Below are 19,117 nucleotides of genomic sequence, written 5' to 3' on the forward strand. Positions count from 1 at the left end.
CTCAAAGTGATATCAAATTAACCAATTTCTTCAAATATTTAAATTGCACTATGGCCACAGGTCAAGTACCAGATTTTCACAAAATTTCTTTATCCTTCTACTTCAACAGTGTGGCAAGAAAAGAAACTCAGCTAAGGCAAATAATGCATTTCCAAACGGCGAGGCTTTAATAATTTTATTAAGGGATTCTCTGTAAAAGAGACAAGGTTTTTAAAAAGTCAGTTTTAACATAGGCAGTCCTGTTTATCTAAGTTGTGATACTAAAGTTTGATGAGTGTGTACATAAACAGAAAAAAGGATGATTTAAATCTGACAGCCATCATGCCCAGTCACCTTCGGCACGCTTGTGCTCCCGGGGGTCCTGAAAAGCTACCTGCAAATCTTGTTCAGTAAAACCTGTCCAACGCCTCTGTGTCCAAAGTAAGCTATATTTTACAGTGGGCCTCAACAGACACTTATTCAAAAAATATGCACATGGATTGTTCTTCTTCTTATTTATTTATTTATTTATTTATTGCACCTTTCAAAGTTCCCTTACAAAGAAAAAAATAGCTTAAAAGAAGTAATTTATAAATGTGGGTTATACTTGATATGCTGATGCAAATAAGTGAGTTCTGAACTGTGATTTAAACTTTAATAGAGTCTAGTTGGCTGGTGTGAGGCAGTAGTGAGTTCCAAAAATGGAGGAGGAGGAGATCTGAGAGATATGGTGTAGGCCAAGTCACGGAGGGCTTTAGAAATGAGCAGAATCTTGTATTGGACATACTGGAGAATGAGGAGCCAGTAAAGCGGGAGAAGGACAGGTGTAATATTTTTGTGGGACTTGTTGCTGATGATGATAGTTCCTGTAGAGTTCTGTACAATTTGGAGCTGATGTCTTCTGGGAAAAGGAGAGACAATCACATTATAGTAATCCAATCGAGAGATGATCGGAGCATAAACCAGAGCTTGTGTGAGTGCTGAGAAAAAAAGAACATTACATTCTGTATTTGTATCCAATGATTTTGGCAGGAATTTAGTTAAACGATGTTTTGATTTAACAGTGTTTCAATGATCGATCTATGACTATGTAAGTTTACTTTCACACTATGGGTTTACTTATTGTGGGAATACTCGTTTTATTTATTTTTCCCTGTTTTCCGTTGTTTTTCTATGTATAACCCACAGAGGGAAAGGAAAAACTATTTTCATTTTTCAAATAAAAATACTATTTTCTGTATTTTTTTAATTTGTTGCTTAAAGTGATTTTTCTCTTTGCCTAAATGAAAATCTAAAATCAAAGTTGCTCTGATGTGTCATGAACAATTAAAAAAAAACAATATGTTGACAGCAGTTTCGATTTAGGTGACTAGCGGTAAGTGGGCATGCTGGTGAATGTGAGCATGACTTACAAATAATTCCAGATGTTCAAAGATAGAAAACAAGACAGAAAAGTACATTTAAAGGGAAAAACGCTAGTGAAAAAAAAAAAACGAAGACAACGCTATTTACCACTAAAGAAGCTACAACAGTCCACCGATAAGTGGATGTAGAACCAATACTTTAGTAAGTGAAGGAGTGATGAGTTGTCGAGAGGCAGGTGCATCAGCCAAGGTTTCAGCACTTCTGGGAAGATCAAACAGAATATCACAATACAAAAAGGTTTGCATTAGCAGCAGAAGGGTTCTCTTAGACGGCCAGCAAATTCTCTGTCAGGCAAGGTTCAATTTAGGCTAAACTTCAGACAATAGCAGCACAATCACAGGACTGTTACCAAAAATTACCATCTGCATATGTCACATTATGATTTTCAGCATATATTGGACGATTAAAAAATATATATTTTATATTTACAATAGGAATTATGAGATTATGTGTGTGTATATCTGCATTAAAAAATACTACCCATGCCCAGCAGTATGCTGTATATTACTACAGTATTTATGAGCAGCTTTGGTACACTCCATAAAAAAGTGATTTTGTTAATTTTCTGTGGGTTGTCTGCTCCAAATCCCGCCATATCAAATATTTTTGCGGTAGCAGCAGCCATTACCCAATAACAGACAGAATGGGAGCAAATCCATCAGCCAGGCTCCAAGACTAGCAGCTGTTTATTTGTTTAGCTGCCCAATAAAACTTTTGATCGTACACTGTACATGTAATATATCTATTTATTTGGTGCATATACTGTACACAAATGGTACAGACTTGTGGAACCATCTTGGGATAACATGAAACTTATTAAGTGGCTTTGTAAATTTAATAGAAAAGTAGTCAAATGCTGAGATTAAACTTCCCTCAGTAGGAACATTGCCTGTGATGCCCAAGAGAGCTCTGGTTTCAGCTTGCAGGTAACTTTCCTTTGTTTGTTAATCTCTGTGTAGACCATCGCGTTGAGGTTTAAGGACACAGCTTTTATTACTTTGTAGATATACACAGCGGCTCTATTCGCTGTGCATGTGTGATATTTGAACTTACTTTCTTTTAATTCTTTTGATTACATTGTGTGTCTTTACCCAAGTTATGGCAACAAAAAAAGTTTGCTTATTCGGGTGAAAATGAATAAAGGATACCCATCTATCCATCACCCCATCCATCCAGTGGAGCAGCTGAAAGTTCCCCTGACATTTCCTCCAGTAATTTTCTGCAGTCTACTCTAATGTGCTGAACATTGAGGCCTGGGCTGTACCGTTTGGTCTGGATTGTGCCTAAGAGCTAAATACCCTACTGCGCAACTATTTCTGCTATTTCCAACTTGAGAATCCCAAGGCAGAGACCATTTTTTGTGATTGTTCCAGGGAGCTGTGCCTGTCAAACCCGGTACTTTCCTTGCCTCCCTGCTTTCAAGTCAGCAGACGTAATGTCAGGCTTTCAGTGTATGAAATTTCTGCCCTGCTGGCTAAAAGGCTTCATCCTTACTTCTTCACCTCATTAAGTTTCTCTTATTGCTAAGGAGCAGGAGCTTTCTCTCAAATTGCTGAGCACCTAATTTTATGGCTATCACCTGACCTCTATTACATTTAGGGAGGCAAGACAACAACGGACGACTTGGTGTTAAAACACCCAACCCTCCATTTTCTTCTGCTTATCCAATTCAGGGTTGTGCTTGGCTGGAGCCTATCCCAGGTGCCACAGAACAAGAGGAAAGGTATGCCCCAGACATGCTGTTAGACTTTCACAGGGCTAACACAGAGAGACAGACAATTCACACCTATGGACAATTCAGGATGTTTTTCTTTTGAAGGAAAAGCACACAGCATGCACCTGACAATTTTTCATTGGTTCATTAAAGTTAGCAGAACAACCACCAAAGATATATGTGAACAACCAGGACTTCTGCAGGGATGATTGTTATACAGCACCTGTCTGAGCTTCACCTATGTTTTATATCGTTTTTACATCTTTTTAAAAAATCTATCCCGTTACACATTTATCAGGATATAAGGATAAAAATGTATTTAATCTGGAGTGGTCAATAATTCTACCATTTATAAAGTATGGAAAAATAATTCACCTGTGTGCTAATTAGTTGATGTAAGTTAGCTTTGATCCATCACCTCAATGGTTTCAGGGTCACTGTAATCAGTATTCAGTGATAGCAGTAAACAGGCATTCATATTTTTGTGAGGTTAACAAAATATTTAATTAAAAGTTTAATTTAGTCATAATTTATTTCCACTGTCACTTTAAATAATGTATTTATATTTTATCATTGTCATCTGAGACAGCTGTAGAAAAAGGGATCTTACTTTTTAAACTCTTATGGATGATTTATTTTAAAAGAAAGAAAGAAGAAAGAAAGAAAACCCTGGAACAGTATAATATGATGCACTGCTGAAGATTAAACAACCCCAAAATATGTTGTTGTAAAAATGAGCCTTAAACCCCTACAGCTTGAAAAACAAATACAAATATATATATAACCCTATATATATATATATATACCCCTTTCTCGCACAGTGAAAGGGTTGATATATAAACCCTGGTGACTACAGTGGACAGCTATTCAAAGGCTGTTTTCTTTTATTTGTGTCAGTGTTGATGGTATACTTGAACATTGGACACTGATGTGTCACTCCATACCCTGCCACCCACTGGTCATGTAAAAAAAAAAACTCTTTGAAAAGTATATCTTTAAAAAAACAAAGTTCAAAAAAATGTTTTCATGTCTAAAGAGGAATAAAAAAAAATCCAGATTGAGGTTGTCATAATTCATGCATGAAAGGGTTAATTAGTTAAAAAATATCAGTGATCAAGGATAAGAATGCCAGTTCTAATATTTAACCCTGTAATGTACAAAGCTGCATCATCACAGTTCATTATGCTCTCTGATCACATTGCTGCAAACCGCTTACATTTTGTAAGACTTTATCACTGGATCTGTTGCTGGTTCTTCTGAGCAGCTGACCTGAATAGAGTCCAGAGTGTGGAGAACTAATCTGAGCAAATAAACAATGACATCCAGATGGGTTTCAGGCCTGAACAGGACAGCTGAGGAGATGAAGCAGTGTGGACGCTGGATGAGAGGCTGTGGGTTTGATGACTGGAGGCAGAGGTGGAACAATTGATCAACTGTGATTGTAGCCAATCAGCTCTTCAATCTGTTTCAGAGTGAGCACTAACTTCACTGGCATGCAGTGATCTTAGTGCAACTAATGCCTCACATTATCAGAAGTTAATTTTTAAATTTTCACAATGTTCTTCCTTTTTTAAAAATTAAAATAATTAGCTGCATTAGCTATTGTGTTATTCGTTATGACCTTTGTGACTTTTACCAAGGAGCCAAATCTCTGATATGACTCGCTGTGGCTGTAGCTCAGGAAGTAGAGTGGGTCAGCCACTAATTGGGAGGTTGGTGGAGTCATCCATGGCTGCTCCTGTCTGCATGCCAAATTATCCTTGGGCAAGATAGTCAACCCCAAGTTGCTCTTCAGTGGATCCAATGGAGCATGAATGTTACCTTAGAAAAGCTCTGGTGTGAATGAAGCATGTTGTAGTGCTTTGGGTGCTCAAGTAAAGTAGAAAATCACTATATGAGAACCAGCCCATTTATTTATTTGTTCATTTTTATTTTAATCAACTGTGGGGGTTAGGTTTAGGTGTTGGCACACAGCACTGAAGAAAATAGTAAAGAATGAAGCACTTCTTAAATTTTCCTTACATCACTTTCAGAAAGACATCTTGTCCATTAATGTAAATTTTATTAAGAAATGGTGGTCAGACAAACAAGGATTTTTAGAAAATGCTACTAAATGTTTCTATGCCATATGTCAGGACAAGATCGAGACTGTGATTAAAGTGGTAAGCGGGCTCATTTACAATTTCACAGAAGCCAATGGAGTCTAATAATAAATTAAATGGAGTGTTGGGGCTGTTATTTTCACATCTACATGAATGCTAAAATCACCCACTGTAATTATTTTATCTGAACTGAACACTAAATTGGACAAAAAGTCTGTTTGCTCACTGACAGGATATGGTTTGCTTTGGTCAGAGGTATGCTGTAATGTGGGCATGATCTGAAAGGAATGAATCAAGGCATCCAAAGTCAGTTCTAAGTTTGTAGTTTGTAGTTGTAGGGTATCTTAACTTGGATGTGAAGAAACAGCTGTTCAACTTTGACCCCAGGAAACAACTCACACATTACTCCGTGACCTCAAGAAAAGCTGAAGATAGATAGATACCTTCTATTTCTTCTCTGTATTGAAAAATTTGATTATCAGAAACTGAGAAGTTAACTCAGTCTTCATTTACCTGCTCATTTTGGATGGCTCAGGCTTGCCTGCTTGCAATGCAAGGAAATACCAATTATATTTCAGTCTGCAGTTTAATTAAAAAACACAGCTTGCTCATTGTTGTCACATAAATTTGATTTGTAGTAAAAGGGCAGAGGAAATACAGACCTAATTTTGTTAGGATCTTGTCAAATCTCCTGAGGTAAATGTCTTACATGCAAGTGTGTCTGTCTCTTTGTTTGGGATGAGTCCTTTTGTTTTCTCCTGGAAGATCTACTAGTGTTACATAAAGGGGTTTCTATAGTAACGCACAGCACAAAAATAATAAAATATGCATAGGTAAATTACTGGTGTTAACGACCTCACTTGTTGTAATTTTGTAAAATACGGTGTGATATTGTAATATCAGATACTGCAAACCCTTGGAACAACTTTTACATATCATATAGGTTTTCACATGGGCTTTCCACAGGCTGGTTATACAATAAAACACCTACCTGCATATAGTGGAATGAAAAGGATCACAGCTAGCTAACAGAGTAGAAGCTTCCTCTCTTTGTTATCTAACTGCTGATGTGAATTTATAATTCCCATTGGCCAAAGACTGAAGTTATTTCTGTCTAAGTGGACAGAGAAGGCAACTCTTCCAGCTCAGGTTTAAATTAGTGCTATAGACACTAGATGACAAGTATCCTGCTGTGAGCCTAGTGGTTTGAGTAAATGGATTTTGTGCTACTTACTGTGTGCCACATAAGCCCAGTAAAATCTAATGAAATTGATATTAATGCCAACACTTTGGCAACATTAAACATGTAATGTATGTAAAATGGAATTTCACTGCCTGCACCTGCAGTGGTGTGACATCAGGCTGCATGAATCATAAGCAAAAGAAGATAACTTTCTTCCTGGGTTTGTGTTATATCTTTAGTTTTGTTTTTTTTCATAATTTCTGTATTGTATGAAGGTTGATATTAAATAATTATAACAAATGGCATCTGGTAATAGCAAAATAAATGCAGATGCTTAAGTGATTGAAGTTGCATTCAGTAATACAAACTTGAACCCACACACAGCCACACACACCTTGCATTAAAATCAAAATAGTAAAATGACCTATTTTTATATTTGGAGAGTGGATATTACTGGTGGATTCATTATACTTGAAGTGTAATTTTGCAGCGGGCATCGCTCTGTGAATAGTTCAGTATTGCCACAGGACTCATACAGTGCATTTCACCAAGTGTGCATGCGGTGGCATGAAAGGCATACGTCATGGGAAAAGTAAAGTGACTGATTCAATTGATAGTCCAGCTGAACAAACTGTTGAGAACAATCAGTCTGCAGAAAAGATTCAAAAATTGCTTAAATTATATTAAATTGTACTGAAATTTCATGCACTGTGTACCAATCATCTGGTTCCAACCCAGCTCCCACCCAGCAAGGTCCACATCCATGTGTCCAATGGACTTTTTTTAAACGATTGATTGATCACGTGTAGCTCACTAAACACTCTGTATGTAACTACAAATGGTGTTCTGTGGTGCTTTAAGTTTTTCAAAGAAAATCTCAGCAGCCATTTATGTGGCTCTGTAACACTCTAAGTGTCACTTTGTAGACGAGAGCCAAAATTATTTTCTCATACAGTATATTAAAATAAAATGCCTATACACCACATTTATCTTCATCATGACAGAGTGTGCAATTTAAAAGGTGATGTATTTGATTTTTGGTATGCTTTGTGCCAGCATCACGTTTTTTTTTTCACATTCCTCTACTCCACAACTTTTAATAAAGTCAAGCTGAACAACAGGCAGTGATATTTTAACCTAAGCTGTATCTTCAAATCAGCAGAGAGATGCTCTCCACGGTTTACACATGCAGCAAAAAAACAGAGGTAAGTTGATTAATTGTTGACATATCCAGACCGATTGATGCGGCCAAAAGTTTATTAGCTTAAATGCTTCCAGCATTGAAAAAGGTGATTTTTCTAAGGTAATGTCCTTGGTAGCACCATCAGAGCAGACAAATACCCAAATATTATCTCCTGTGAATAATCATAGTAATTTTTCTGCTGTGATAAGTAGATTATGTGGGGAGATCCATTCTGGTTTGCTGTTGAAATCTGATATTATTTGCAGTAGAGGCATTCTGCAAACTCATAACTTGTGTAACTATGAAATAGAGTAAAGGTATAATACACACACACACACACACACACACACACACACACACATACTATAAGATTATGCTGTATTTTGAGTTCGACTTTATGATGTTGAATTACTGTTGTTCTTTGTATTTCTGTAAGGTCGTGACTCTGATTTTTTTCCTTTGAAATTCAGTACATAATTAGAATAAAGTTAAACTGACAATGTTCTTACCTACCCTTAACTTCACGTGATTCTGTCTTAATAGTTCACAAAGCTATGAAAATGAACAAATTTAACCTTCATAACCAAAACTAATACACTTTTTTTTTTCTAGATGTCATACTCTGTTCAGGGGCTAGATTTGTAGTTATTTACATTGTTAAAAATTTCAGTGGAGTTTTGTGTGATCTTTTCTTGAAACTACTCAAACACAGAAGTGGAATTTTTAGAGAAAACACTCCCAATCAAAAGCCTAAGACCACTTGAAAATGTTGAAAACAACGCTTAAGCTGAAACAGACTGTTTTACAGCACAAGCTTTTAAAAGGCCAAATCTGTGCAAAAATGTGGCTCCGCTGTCATTTTCTGTGAGGTAGTCACACTGTAATGACTTTCTGATGGCAAAGGCATCAGAAAGTTGGGTTGTTGAACTGCATAAACAGGGTCTCTCACAGCGAACCATCGCTGCTGGGACGCAGGGGCGCAGGTTTTTGAACAGGACAACGTTACAGTACACAATGCCCGCAGGACAAGGGACTTATTCCAGGAGAATAACATCACTCTTTTGGACCATCCTACATGTTCTCCTGATCTAAATCCAGTTGAGAACCTTTGGGGACAGATGGCAAGGGAAGTTTACAAAAATGGACAACAGTTCCAGACAGTAAATACCACTTGGAGAATTATTCCCACTCACTTCATGGAGATGCTTGCATCAGGCATGCTGCAATGAATCTTTGAAGTGATCAACAATAACGGTGGAGCTACTCATTACTGAGTTCATGTTTGGAACTTTGATTTCTGTTTTAGGGAGGTTTATGGGTTTTTTTTGGAGGTGTGGTCCCAAACTTTTGATCAGCTGTAAAACAGCCTGTTTCAGTTTAAGTGTTGTTTTCAATAAATTGCATGCTCAAAAAATGTTTTGTCTCAATCCCATTTCTTCTTGTTACTTTTGATCAGGACTATACCTGCAATGCATTTATGGCACAAGAAGACATAAAAGCCAGCACTCATTCAGTAGCTTCATTCTGTATAGAACCTTCAAACGAATCCTGATCTGTAGAAACCCCCACGGCTATAGACTACAAGTACTTTGCTCCATAATCAAGGTTGAGCTGTCCTTGAAGCTAGTGTGCAATGCATTGTGGTTAAACCATTCACAGTCAATAAATGTACCACAGATTCACCTGAGTGGCTTTATAAGAGGATTTATTGGCAGGCACATTTCACATCTTTAAATTTACACAGTTTAACTATGGACATAACAGGATCAGTTTACCACACTTTCAGGATAAGCTGTAAAAGAGCAGAGCAACTGTAACTGTCCTTTGATAGCTCTTTTTCTTGCACTCTCTCGTTCCCTTTGTCTCTCAGTGGCTGCACTTTAACCTGTCCTGAATCAATTAATCTGGCTCAGGACAGGTATTGGAACCTACATGGCAGGAGGGAACCATTCCTCTCTCTTCCTCCAGCTGGCACTTTAAGCACATCCCCCATTTCTCACAGTTTCTGTTTACTTGCTGTCCAAGCCTTTCGATTTGCCTTGATGCAATTGCACTTCCTTTACAGCATGGTGAAAAACATTTTGTGTTGTTTAACCACACTGACTAGGTGTACATCCACTGGGAAGCCTTTGATGACCTCTCAGTTTTTCAGTGGCTGCTACCATGAGGCTGAATTGTATGCTTTAGAAGAGTATTTCAGCAAATATCAACTGATTATTTCAAATTTTGATGATGCTCTGACTTTTTTGCCACCATTATGAATACAACAGAGAGTAAGCGTGCTAAGATGTCAATGTTAACATTTAACAGTTATACTACAGGCTAATCTGGTGACTTACACTTCCATTTTTTTCCAGGTTTGTGTGTGACCTCAAACTTTCCTTGGAATATTTGGAATACACAAATTAGTAAGTTTTGTGTGTTGTCTAATTTCACACAAGTTGCCAGATTGTCTGAGATAAGCTGATTGAAACACGGTTAGTCTATCCTAGCTGTCAAAGGGTGAAAGATAAGGTACAGCCTGGACAGGTCACCAGTCTATCACAAGCAGTGAAGACCAGCAGACCCACTTAACAAGCAAGTGAAGGAGAGCAGGCAGGAGCGTAAGTGTTCAGGAAAGAGGGTTTTACATAGAAGGCTGTTCACAACTGACGAATTACAGAGAGCTGAGAGCCTCCAGCTAACCAAGAGCAAAGAAGGAGGACAAGATTGACTGGTACACACATGTGGAGTAACACATCATGAAGCAAGAACAGCATAATGCTACCACACATGAAGCTGGACAATCTGGAAAAGGTAGAGTGGATCACTCTGTCCTTAAGTATGCTGGCATTTGAAGAGGTGATATGCAGCAGGTGCCCCAACAGCACAGACTGGAGGCCATGCCTCCAGGCGGGAGAGAAAACGAGATGGAGAGCGTGAGGAGACGAGAGAAATACAGGGCAAGGAAAAGAAAAAGGAACACTGGTGGTATGAGGCCATGAGACCAAAATAGGACCATGACAGCTGTAGCCAAGTGCCCAATCTAGTTTCAAAAATATTAATAAAGTCACAATTATTAGCATTAAGCAATTCAATGTGCAGTGTTTTCTATTTACAGCTCACAAAGAAAGTTGCACACTAACAAAAAAGAAAACCTCTTAAAAGTTATAGCAACTGAAATCTGCCCTAAAAGGACTGAGGTATTGGTTATATGCAGGTGAAAGTACCTGCAATCAATAATCAATGGATCCTTTCCTAAATAACTCATGAGTCTTCAACACTTAGTTGAGGGTCCATTTTTCACTCAGAATAAATGATTCCCTGATAGCTGAGTGAGAGACAAAGATTTTCTGTCCCAGGAGGTTGTAATCCTTTTTACATTCATGACACGTGGAAGGTGCATTTTCTCAAAAGAAAAAAAAAGATCTCACTGAAAGGCTTCTGTGACAGTTTAAACACGTGCATGGTTTTTAATGTGTTTTGACCTTTGCCACTTCGGTAATTCTAATGGTGGCAAAAATATCGAGGAGAACATCTTAAGAAAGGTGCTCAATATTTGATGCTCAAATTCACTTTGTGTGGAAAGAGTGTAGACTGGGAAAATGGGGGTTTGAAGCAGCTTGTCCTTCTTTTTCCTGCTTTTTTCATGTTGGTATCAGCATTTCTTTCAAAATGTCTGAGAATCCTTTCTTTGTATTCAAACATTTTGTTTTTACCAGTTGAGTGCAAATTAAGTACTATGATACTATTTTATTTAATGTTGGAAGTGCCAATGAATTAAGACATTTTTGCAGTAAATTGAATTGACAATGCATCCTTACTTAGAGCAGCAACAAACTCGAAGCAAATTTATTTAAACTGCTAACTTCGTCCAGGAAACATGCAGCACCAGTAGCGTGAGTACAGGACAGAGGCTACAGCTAATATTTATCTACTTTCACACACATGATATCAGCGCCATCAGGACCTGTCGACTTTATTGTCCCAGTACAGAGTGCCAATCCACTAATATAATTAGGACATAAAGATGCATAACATTAAATTGCTTTCAATCTACAAATGCAATACAGTTAGGTTTCAGACAACATATTGTACATAAAATAAATAAAAAATAAATAGATAACTACTAATGGGCGGGATACACAGGGAAAATTTACAAAAATATATGTTATTATATATATTTAGATACACTGACCAACAATATTCTAATCAAATCAGTTGTGGTCGTAAGTAATGCAGCCACTATCAGATTATATTGTTGTTAACGACTTTTGGAGTCCATTCAAGTGTTATTGTCAATTACACTGCCATGTGTTTCTGGAGCAAAGACTCAAGTGTGTGAGACAAGACAAGAAGCAGACAGGACTATATATACACACTGGGGAGTGTTTGGAGATAAGACAAGTGAGGAACAAGACACAGTTGAATGTAATCAACAGCAGAATGCAGTAGAATCCAAAACAAGAGGAGAGAAAATCAAAATATCAAAAGAAAAAAAATAAAACATCCAAAAGACGCATACTAAAGACACCAGTCAACTACATTAGAACAACAAACTGAAAACAAAACAAGAAACAAAACCCAATAATATGAATGACATACACTGTAGCTTTTAACTCAATAACTGTTCTGACACAACAAAAAATTAAATTTTTTGGTTTTAAAAATCACTTGAGGGATTTCTTATGTATCCTTTATAGAAAGAGTATATTTTTTCTCACCATTTTACATTTAAGATCAGTAGACTGCCAAAAGGAAGTCATAATGAAGAGTTAATTAAAGATTTAAGATGGTGCTTTCAAATCCAAAACCTCAGCATAGCTCTCACATTACTTTTGATGTTATTATTATTTAGGCATGAGCCTCAATAAGCCTGAATATTTATTTTAGGGGGATTCCAAAAATCCCCCTAAAAGGCAAAAATCATTAATGATTTCCCCCTAAAAACAAGGTCAGTATAGTTCAAGCTTATAGTGTTCTCCAGAGTGCCATGTTTAAACACATCAGTGAACCGGAAGGGAAAAAAGTTATGGACAGCAATGGAGAGTTATGGACAGCTAATTTTAAATTAGCCCAACACCCTATCCTTCCAGTCTGGTGATGGTCACCTTAACTGTATTAATTCAATTCAATTCAACTTTATTATACAGCATCAAATTACAACAACAGTTGCCTCAAGGTGCTTTATATTGTAAGTTAGACCCTACAATTATACATACAGAGAAAAACCCAACAATCACATGACCCCCTATGAGCAAGCATTTGGCGACAGTGGGAAGGAAAAACTCCCTTTTAACAGGAAGAAACCTCAGACAGAACCAGGCTCAGGGAGGGGCGGGGCCATCTGCCAGGACTGATTGGGGTGAGAGAGGAAAGACATAATGCATATCTTTAAGGCTTACATGCTATAGGATGAAAATGGTAATAACTAAATACAAACAGGTGGTGGAGTTTTTCTTTTGCATGTGTGCCATTCAAAGCTTTTCATTATTGAACTAATGCATTTTAATTTTTCATTTATTCATTAAGAATAATCTAGCAAAGTTTTTTTTTCTGGTTCTTATAATTCTTTGATATGCTTTTAAAAGTTAACACTTTTTAAAAGTTTCTCAAATTATACAAAGAATTCATGGAGTAAATGTGGTGATACAGGATAGACTTCACTCATCACCTCTGCCAAAACCAGCTAACACAGAAACTAAACAGGTTTTTTCACTCCATTTCTGCCTGTCTCATATCTGATAAAAACAATACCATTTCCATCACTTTTTCCTTCACTTAACCCAAATACGCTATGGCTTTTCATTTAAACACACTAACCAAGTCTTGGCTGTACTTTGGTGCACCTTCAGTTTCATATGCCTTGTGCCTGTGTCTTGCTGGAACCTTGCACCTAGTGAGTAATGAGAACAAGGTGAGGGGGCTCTGGAGTGTAATTATTTTCATTTGGGAGACAGTGGGGGGCTGCTCTACATTTGTCTAAGCCATACGTGACAGCTCACTATCTACCAGTGACGGTAATGAGCACCAGGCCCTCATTATGTGTTGGGAATGGCACCTCTGAAAGAAAAGGCTAAAAATAAATGTTACCTTTCACTGTCCACACATGACAAGAGGAAGAGAAAAAAAAAGTCTAGCCACACATGTCATAAGCTGACTTGAGAGAGTGCCCTGTGGAAATATTGTCTTTTGGAAAAGTGTTGGTGCGCTAAAAGAAAGGACAGGACAAAGGAAGGTGAAACTGTGACTGGTGTTGGGAAGAATTTAATGATATGTACTCCAGCATGCTGCCAGCACACAAGAAGTGTGTGGTTTTATTTAGATCAACATTATACATGCACACACCTTTACTCACAAACACACACAACAACCACTAGATGGGACAGAAGCACAAAGCAGCCTTTAGGAAATTTTGTCCCCTGTCGCTTTACAAATTGTACGGAGCAGTGACCTGGCGAGAGGAACTTTATTATCTGTCAGTAGACCGACCTTGCTTACATTAAAATGATTCTGGCTGGTAACTTTTGTCTCAGAAGCTAAAAGAAAGCTTTTCTTTTCCTCCTCAACATTCAGTGTTAAACTGACTCCAAAGTGCACTCGTCTGTGAACAACTCCTGCCTAATTTTTGTTTTTTTACATGTCAATGCAAGCATGTGCTTATGTGTTTGGCTGTTTGATTCACCCCTGGCACTGTTTTTCCCCAGTGTGATTATAGCTGTAAGCATTAAGTGTATTTGAACTGCAATGAAATGGTTACCAGTCACTCTGTCTGTGAAGGTTCTCAGTCATCCAGGTCATCGTAGTCAAAGGAGCTTGCAAAGAAAAGCGTCTGGACTTCTTTAAGTTGCTTGAAGACGTTTCACCTCTCATCCGAGAAGCTTCTTCAGTTCTAAGGTCAAATGGTGGAGAGTCCCAGATATAAACCTAGTGGGAGTGACCCCCCACAGAGGGACAAAAGGACCCCCTGATGATCCTCTAATCGCCTGAGCCAAGGTGTGAAACTGGGTGTGGGTCCCAATCAGCCAGAGTTTCGGGTGTGTTCATTGTGAAACCTGGCCCCACCTTATCATGCGAATTCCTGAGGTCAGATGGCCCAGGATGTGAGTGGGCGTTAAGGCGTCTGGGAAGGATCTCAAAACTGGATTATAGATGGCAGAGAGTTGGTGTCGTAAACCACCGCCTCTGTTCAAAGATAGTCGCTCACAGTGGACATAGATGGCTTCTTTCACTCCTCTTTCAAACCATCTGTCCTCTCTGTCCAAAATGTGAACATTGGCATCCTCGAAAAAGTGTCCTTTATCCTTAAGATGCAGATGGACTGCTGAGTCTTGTCCTGTGGAGGTGGCTCTTCTGTGTTGTCCCATGCGCTTGTGAAGTGGCTTAGTCACTCAGTGAAATGTCTTATTTTCAAAAATGTAACTTAAGGCAATTTATTGGTTTTTTATGTATTTTTTAGCAAAAATAAATAAAAATGAATGCACCTTTTTGCAGAAACCTGTAAATTGGCCTCTTTGGGCAAGACATCACAACTGGAAACATTATAAATGATGAAAGCAGAATTCAAAATCAGCATCTGATTTATGCCTGGTGTTTTTGCTCATAGTGAACTGTCTGATTATTGGGGTTTTCTTACAAACACCGTAAGGCCTTTTTAATTTGCAATGGGATGACTATTATGAATTGGCGCTGTATAAGTTAAACTGAATTGAACTGATTTATTGAAAAAGAAATGTGACTTTTTCGGATCCTACAGGGAACAAACAGTTGGGCAGATGCAGTGAAATACTCGAGCAAACTCAGCTGCACTGATGACAAAAGTAGTAGTATGATTTCTAAATCTGATCAGTGTCATACTTATATTTTAACTATGAAAAACATTTTAGTCAACATTTGCAATAAGAGTAGTCACGGCAGCCATTGTACAAAACTGTGGTGACTGCTCTCTTTAAAAGTCGGCAAATTAAATCACCTTCGCTATTCTTTGCATTTTGACAAGATGTTTTACTGATTCTCTTACTGTGGCTTAACAGTTTATGGAGATTTTCTATTACAGTTCACATTTCTGTAGTTAACAGTAGTTCCAAGGAATGAAAATAAGTTGTCTGTTATATTTGCTTAGGTAAAATGTACCACCCTAGTTTTGTTGTACACCAATCATCCATCCATTTTCTTCTGCTTATCCAATACAGGGTCACAGTGAGGCTGGAGCCTGTCCCAGCTGTCGTCGGGCAAGAGGCGAGGTACGGTTCGGACAGGTTGCCAATCTGTTGCTGTTTTTTTTTTACACTGCAAGTTTAAAAAAAATTTTTTTGTTTAACTGTATTTCCTTTTCTTCCATCTTTTGAAGCTTTTGCAGTGGTTCAAAATGCCCTTAAAATTTGCATAATTAAAAAGCCACTGGTTCAAGTAATTTTCTGCCTAAAGGCTCATGAAGAATTGATGTGTGTTATGTTCAGGATTTAAGGACAATTTTCTTTCTCTTGCTGTGATGTTGTTTCTTTTCATGTCCTTTTTTTTTTCAAATTGAAAAACTCACTCTCAGCATGAAAAATTGATGACCCCCTTTGTGTGCCACCCCCTCTGCTGCACTGTGTTTTGAATTGAAAGGTAAGTGTTGGCTCACAGCCAGTTAACCACTAATGGCCCTGGACAGCAAGCTTCCACAGGGCCTCGTGGCAGGTAAGGCACTGTGTTAAAAAGCCCATTATGCTAATGCTCATTCTGCTGGGGGAGGGTGGGGAAGATCGCTATGACACTTCTCATCTCTATCATTAGTGGCAGCACATAGAGAAGTAATGGAGAAGCTCTTTACTGAAACCTGAGCCTTTTCAGAAGATTTCAAATGGGATCTGAGGGAGGTGTGGGCTCTTCTCTGCTAATGGGCAGAGCCTTGAGGGCTCATTTCCCCTGTTGAATGTAACAGACAGCGTATGATGAAATTCTATGCTTATTCTGGAAAATCCATCAGTTTAGCATTAAAGGAACAATCAGAGTAGCTGTTTGGAGAATGGACTTTTGCCTTTTTAAGAAGTGATTGCTGTTTCACATATATTTTTTTTACTGCACTGAAGAAAAAAAAAGAATAAACACAGGAAATGTATAATGGAAGACAGGAATGTATCATCCTTAATTCAATTTTTCAGGTTTTGTAGATCTAAATTGTATGTTACTGTCATGAAATTAAAACGATACAATATTTTTAAAGTGTTTTAGGTGCATAAATACTACAAATGGGTGATTTAGTAGGTGGTTTCTAGACAACATGTTTAAACCTGCCTTATGGGCAGTTTTTCTTGGACTTGGTTTCACTCATGTATGGCACAGTGATGTATGGTTAAATTGTCTTGTTATTCCTAATATCTTTATTATACCACCGTACATAGTCAGATGACAAGAATATACCGACAAAGAAATACATATGCTTTGATCCTTTTTGTAAGATAAGAGCCTTTACTGTGGTGAACTCTTCCATCCATAGTCCTGCAGTGGGTTTGACTGGTGAGTTGACAGTAGATCTGAATGTGAGCATGAATGGTTCTTTGTCTTTATGTGTTAGCCCTGCAACAGATTGGCAACCTTTCCAGAGCATATTCTCCTCTTACACTTTGCAGCTGGAACCTCCAACTCCTACACGATAAGCGGAAGAAAATGGATGGTTGGATGGTGAATCAATAAAATAAAAAGTATTTAAGGAAAGGAAAATGATTTCCTGGGGCATGCCAGAGTCAGGGATATATTAGTTACCTAGTGAATAATAAGTTCTTGTAGTCAAAATATTAAAAGAAAGAGAAAAACAGATGGTTTTAAGAAATGCTAAATGACCAAGGTCTGTGTGGGAGTTTCTCTAAAACAGCAAAGCTTGTTGTGTCTCTCTAATGAGAAATGGAGAGTCCTTACCAACCATAATCCTAGGTTTAAGAAGCCAACAACAGTGTCTTGATCCATCGTCAAACATCCTGGTATGGAAATCCCCAAAAGTTGATTCTGTTCATCTGGACAAAGCGTTTTCAGTTTACGTCCAGATGGACAGAATCAACTTTTGGGAGCAACAACAAAGTGTTTTGGGTTTATATGTATGTCTGATTCAGAATGGCAAAATCCAGTGAACAAGACTTTCACCATCTGCAGCTACTCTTAGTACAAGATGACACAGGCCACTGTCAGATAAATTTTTTGGTTTCCTTACTATGTAAAAATTGTAATGATGTTACATCCATCAAAACACACCGGCTGCTTTAATTTTTTGTGCAACATAAATGCACGTTAAAGATTAGACTACAATGACCCAGGTAACCTGCTTTCCACTGCAAACTCATAAAGAGACGATAGTTCCACATACACTCGAGCGGCAGGACTTAAATATTTTATTGACACAGAAGCACAAGAAACCAAAGGTGAGGCAGAGGGCAGTATGAGTGAGTGAAAAGTTACACAGAGACAGAAAGCTGTCTCTAAAACATACGCTCAGAAACATTCACTTAGAGATAGATTTTGAATGAGCCTAGATGTCCAGAGTGTTATTCTCTAATGAAAAACATTTTAAGCTACCTCTGTGAATGCATTATATTCAAAAGATCTGCTCTGGTAGGATTGTTAAACTATTTTCTGAAGGACGTTTGGGTCTATGCCACTTTTGTGGAGTTTTTGGATCCTTCACCTCTACGATAAAAGGTATCATCCTCCTATGGTAATGTGTTATTAGTATAGGAGAGCACTGTCTATATGAAGTGTTTATACTTTCAAACATTATCCTCACAATGTGACACTTTGTCTCCAGTTTTGTCAGAAAGAAAATAAAAATTCTTTATCACATCCAGTGGTCTTAAGGTGCCGTTTCAGTACTTTATACTAGTGCTGCAACTATTCATTGAGTATTTTGAATAATTCGATTATAAAAAATTCTCAGCATAAATTCTTTATCACATTGACTGCATCACACAGTGAATCGCACAGTGACTGCAAGAATTTAACTAAAAATTGTGACATGCCTTGACATGTGACATGCCTACATCTTTTGAAATATTGAAGACCTCCTTGGTGTACTTTTCAAATGATATGCATCTCTGAATGTGACAGTTCAAATCTGTTTACTTCTGGATGAGGTCCCGATACAACAATGCAAAACATCAACTGTAATTTGTATCAGATGGCTGCTGTATCATTCCAAGTTGTGAGCAGACCAGCATCACAGCAGGTGTGTGAGAGCACTGGTTGCATATCTAATGTGCGTTGTCACGTCCCATTCTTTACTTTGTCTGTGCACATAGGGTGGAGCTGAACCCGAATACGGTATTTGGAAAGGCACAAATCATGTGTTTTTTACGAATACTTTTTTCGAACAAGTACTTTAAAAAATATTTGTATTTGGGAACAAGAAAAACTTTATATCAAAAAGCTGAGTTTCCTTATGAGACTGCATGCCCGGATGAGTGAGTGAGGTGTAAAAGGTGACTGACACCGGCTGCTCCACACAACAACAGAGAGGCCTCAGCTGAGCCATAAAAGACTGAACTGTATCACTATTTTTGTTGAATAGATTGTTTTGTACC

This window comes from Aulonocara stuartgranti (assembly GCF_965226115.1).
Source record: "Aulonocara stuartgranti genome assembly, chromosome: 16".
Classification (NCBI taxonomy): Eukaryota; Metazoa; Chordata; class Actinopteri; order Cichliformes; family Cichlidae; genus Aulonocara; species Aulonocara stuartgranti.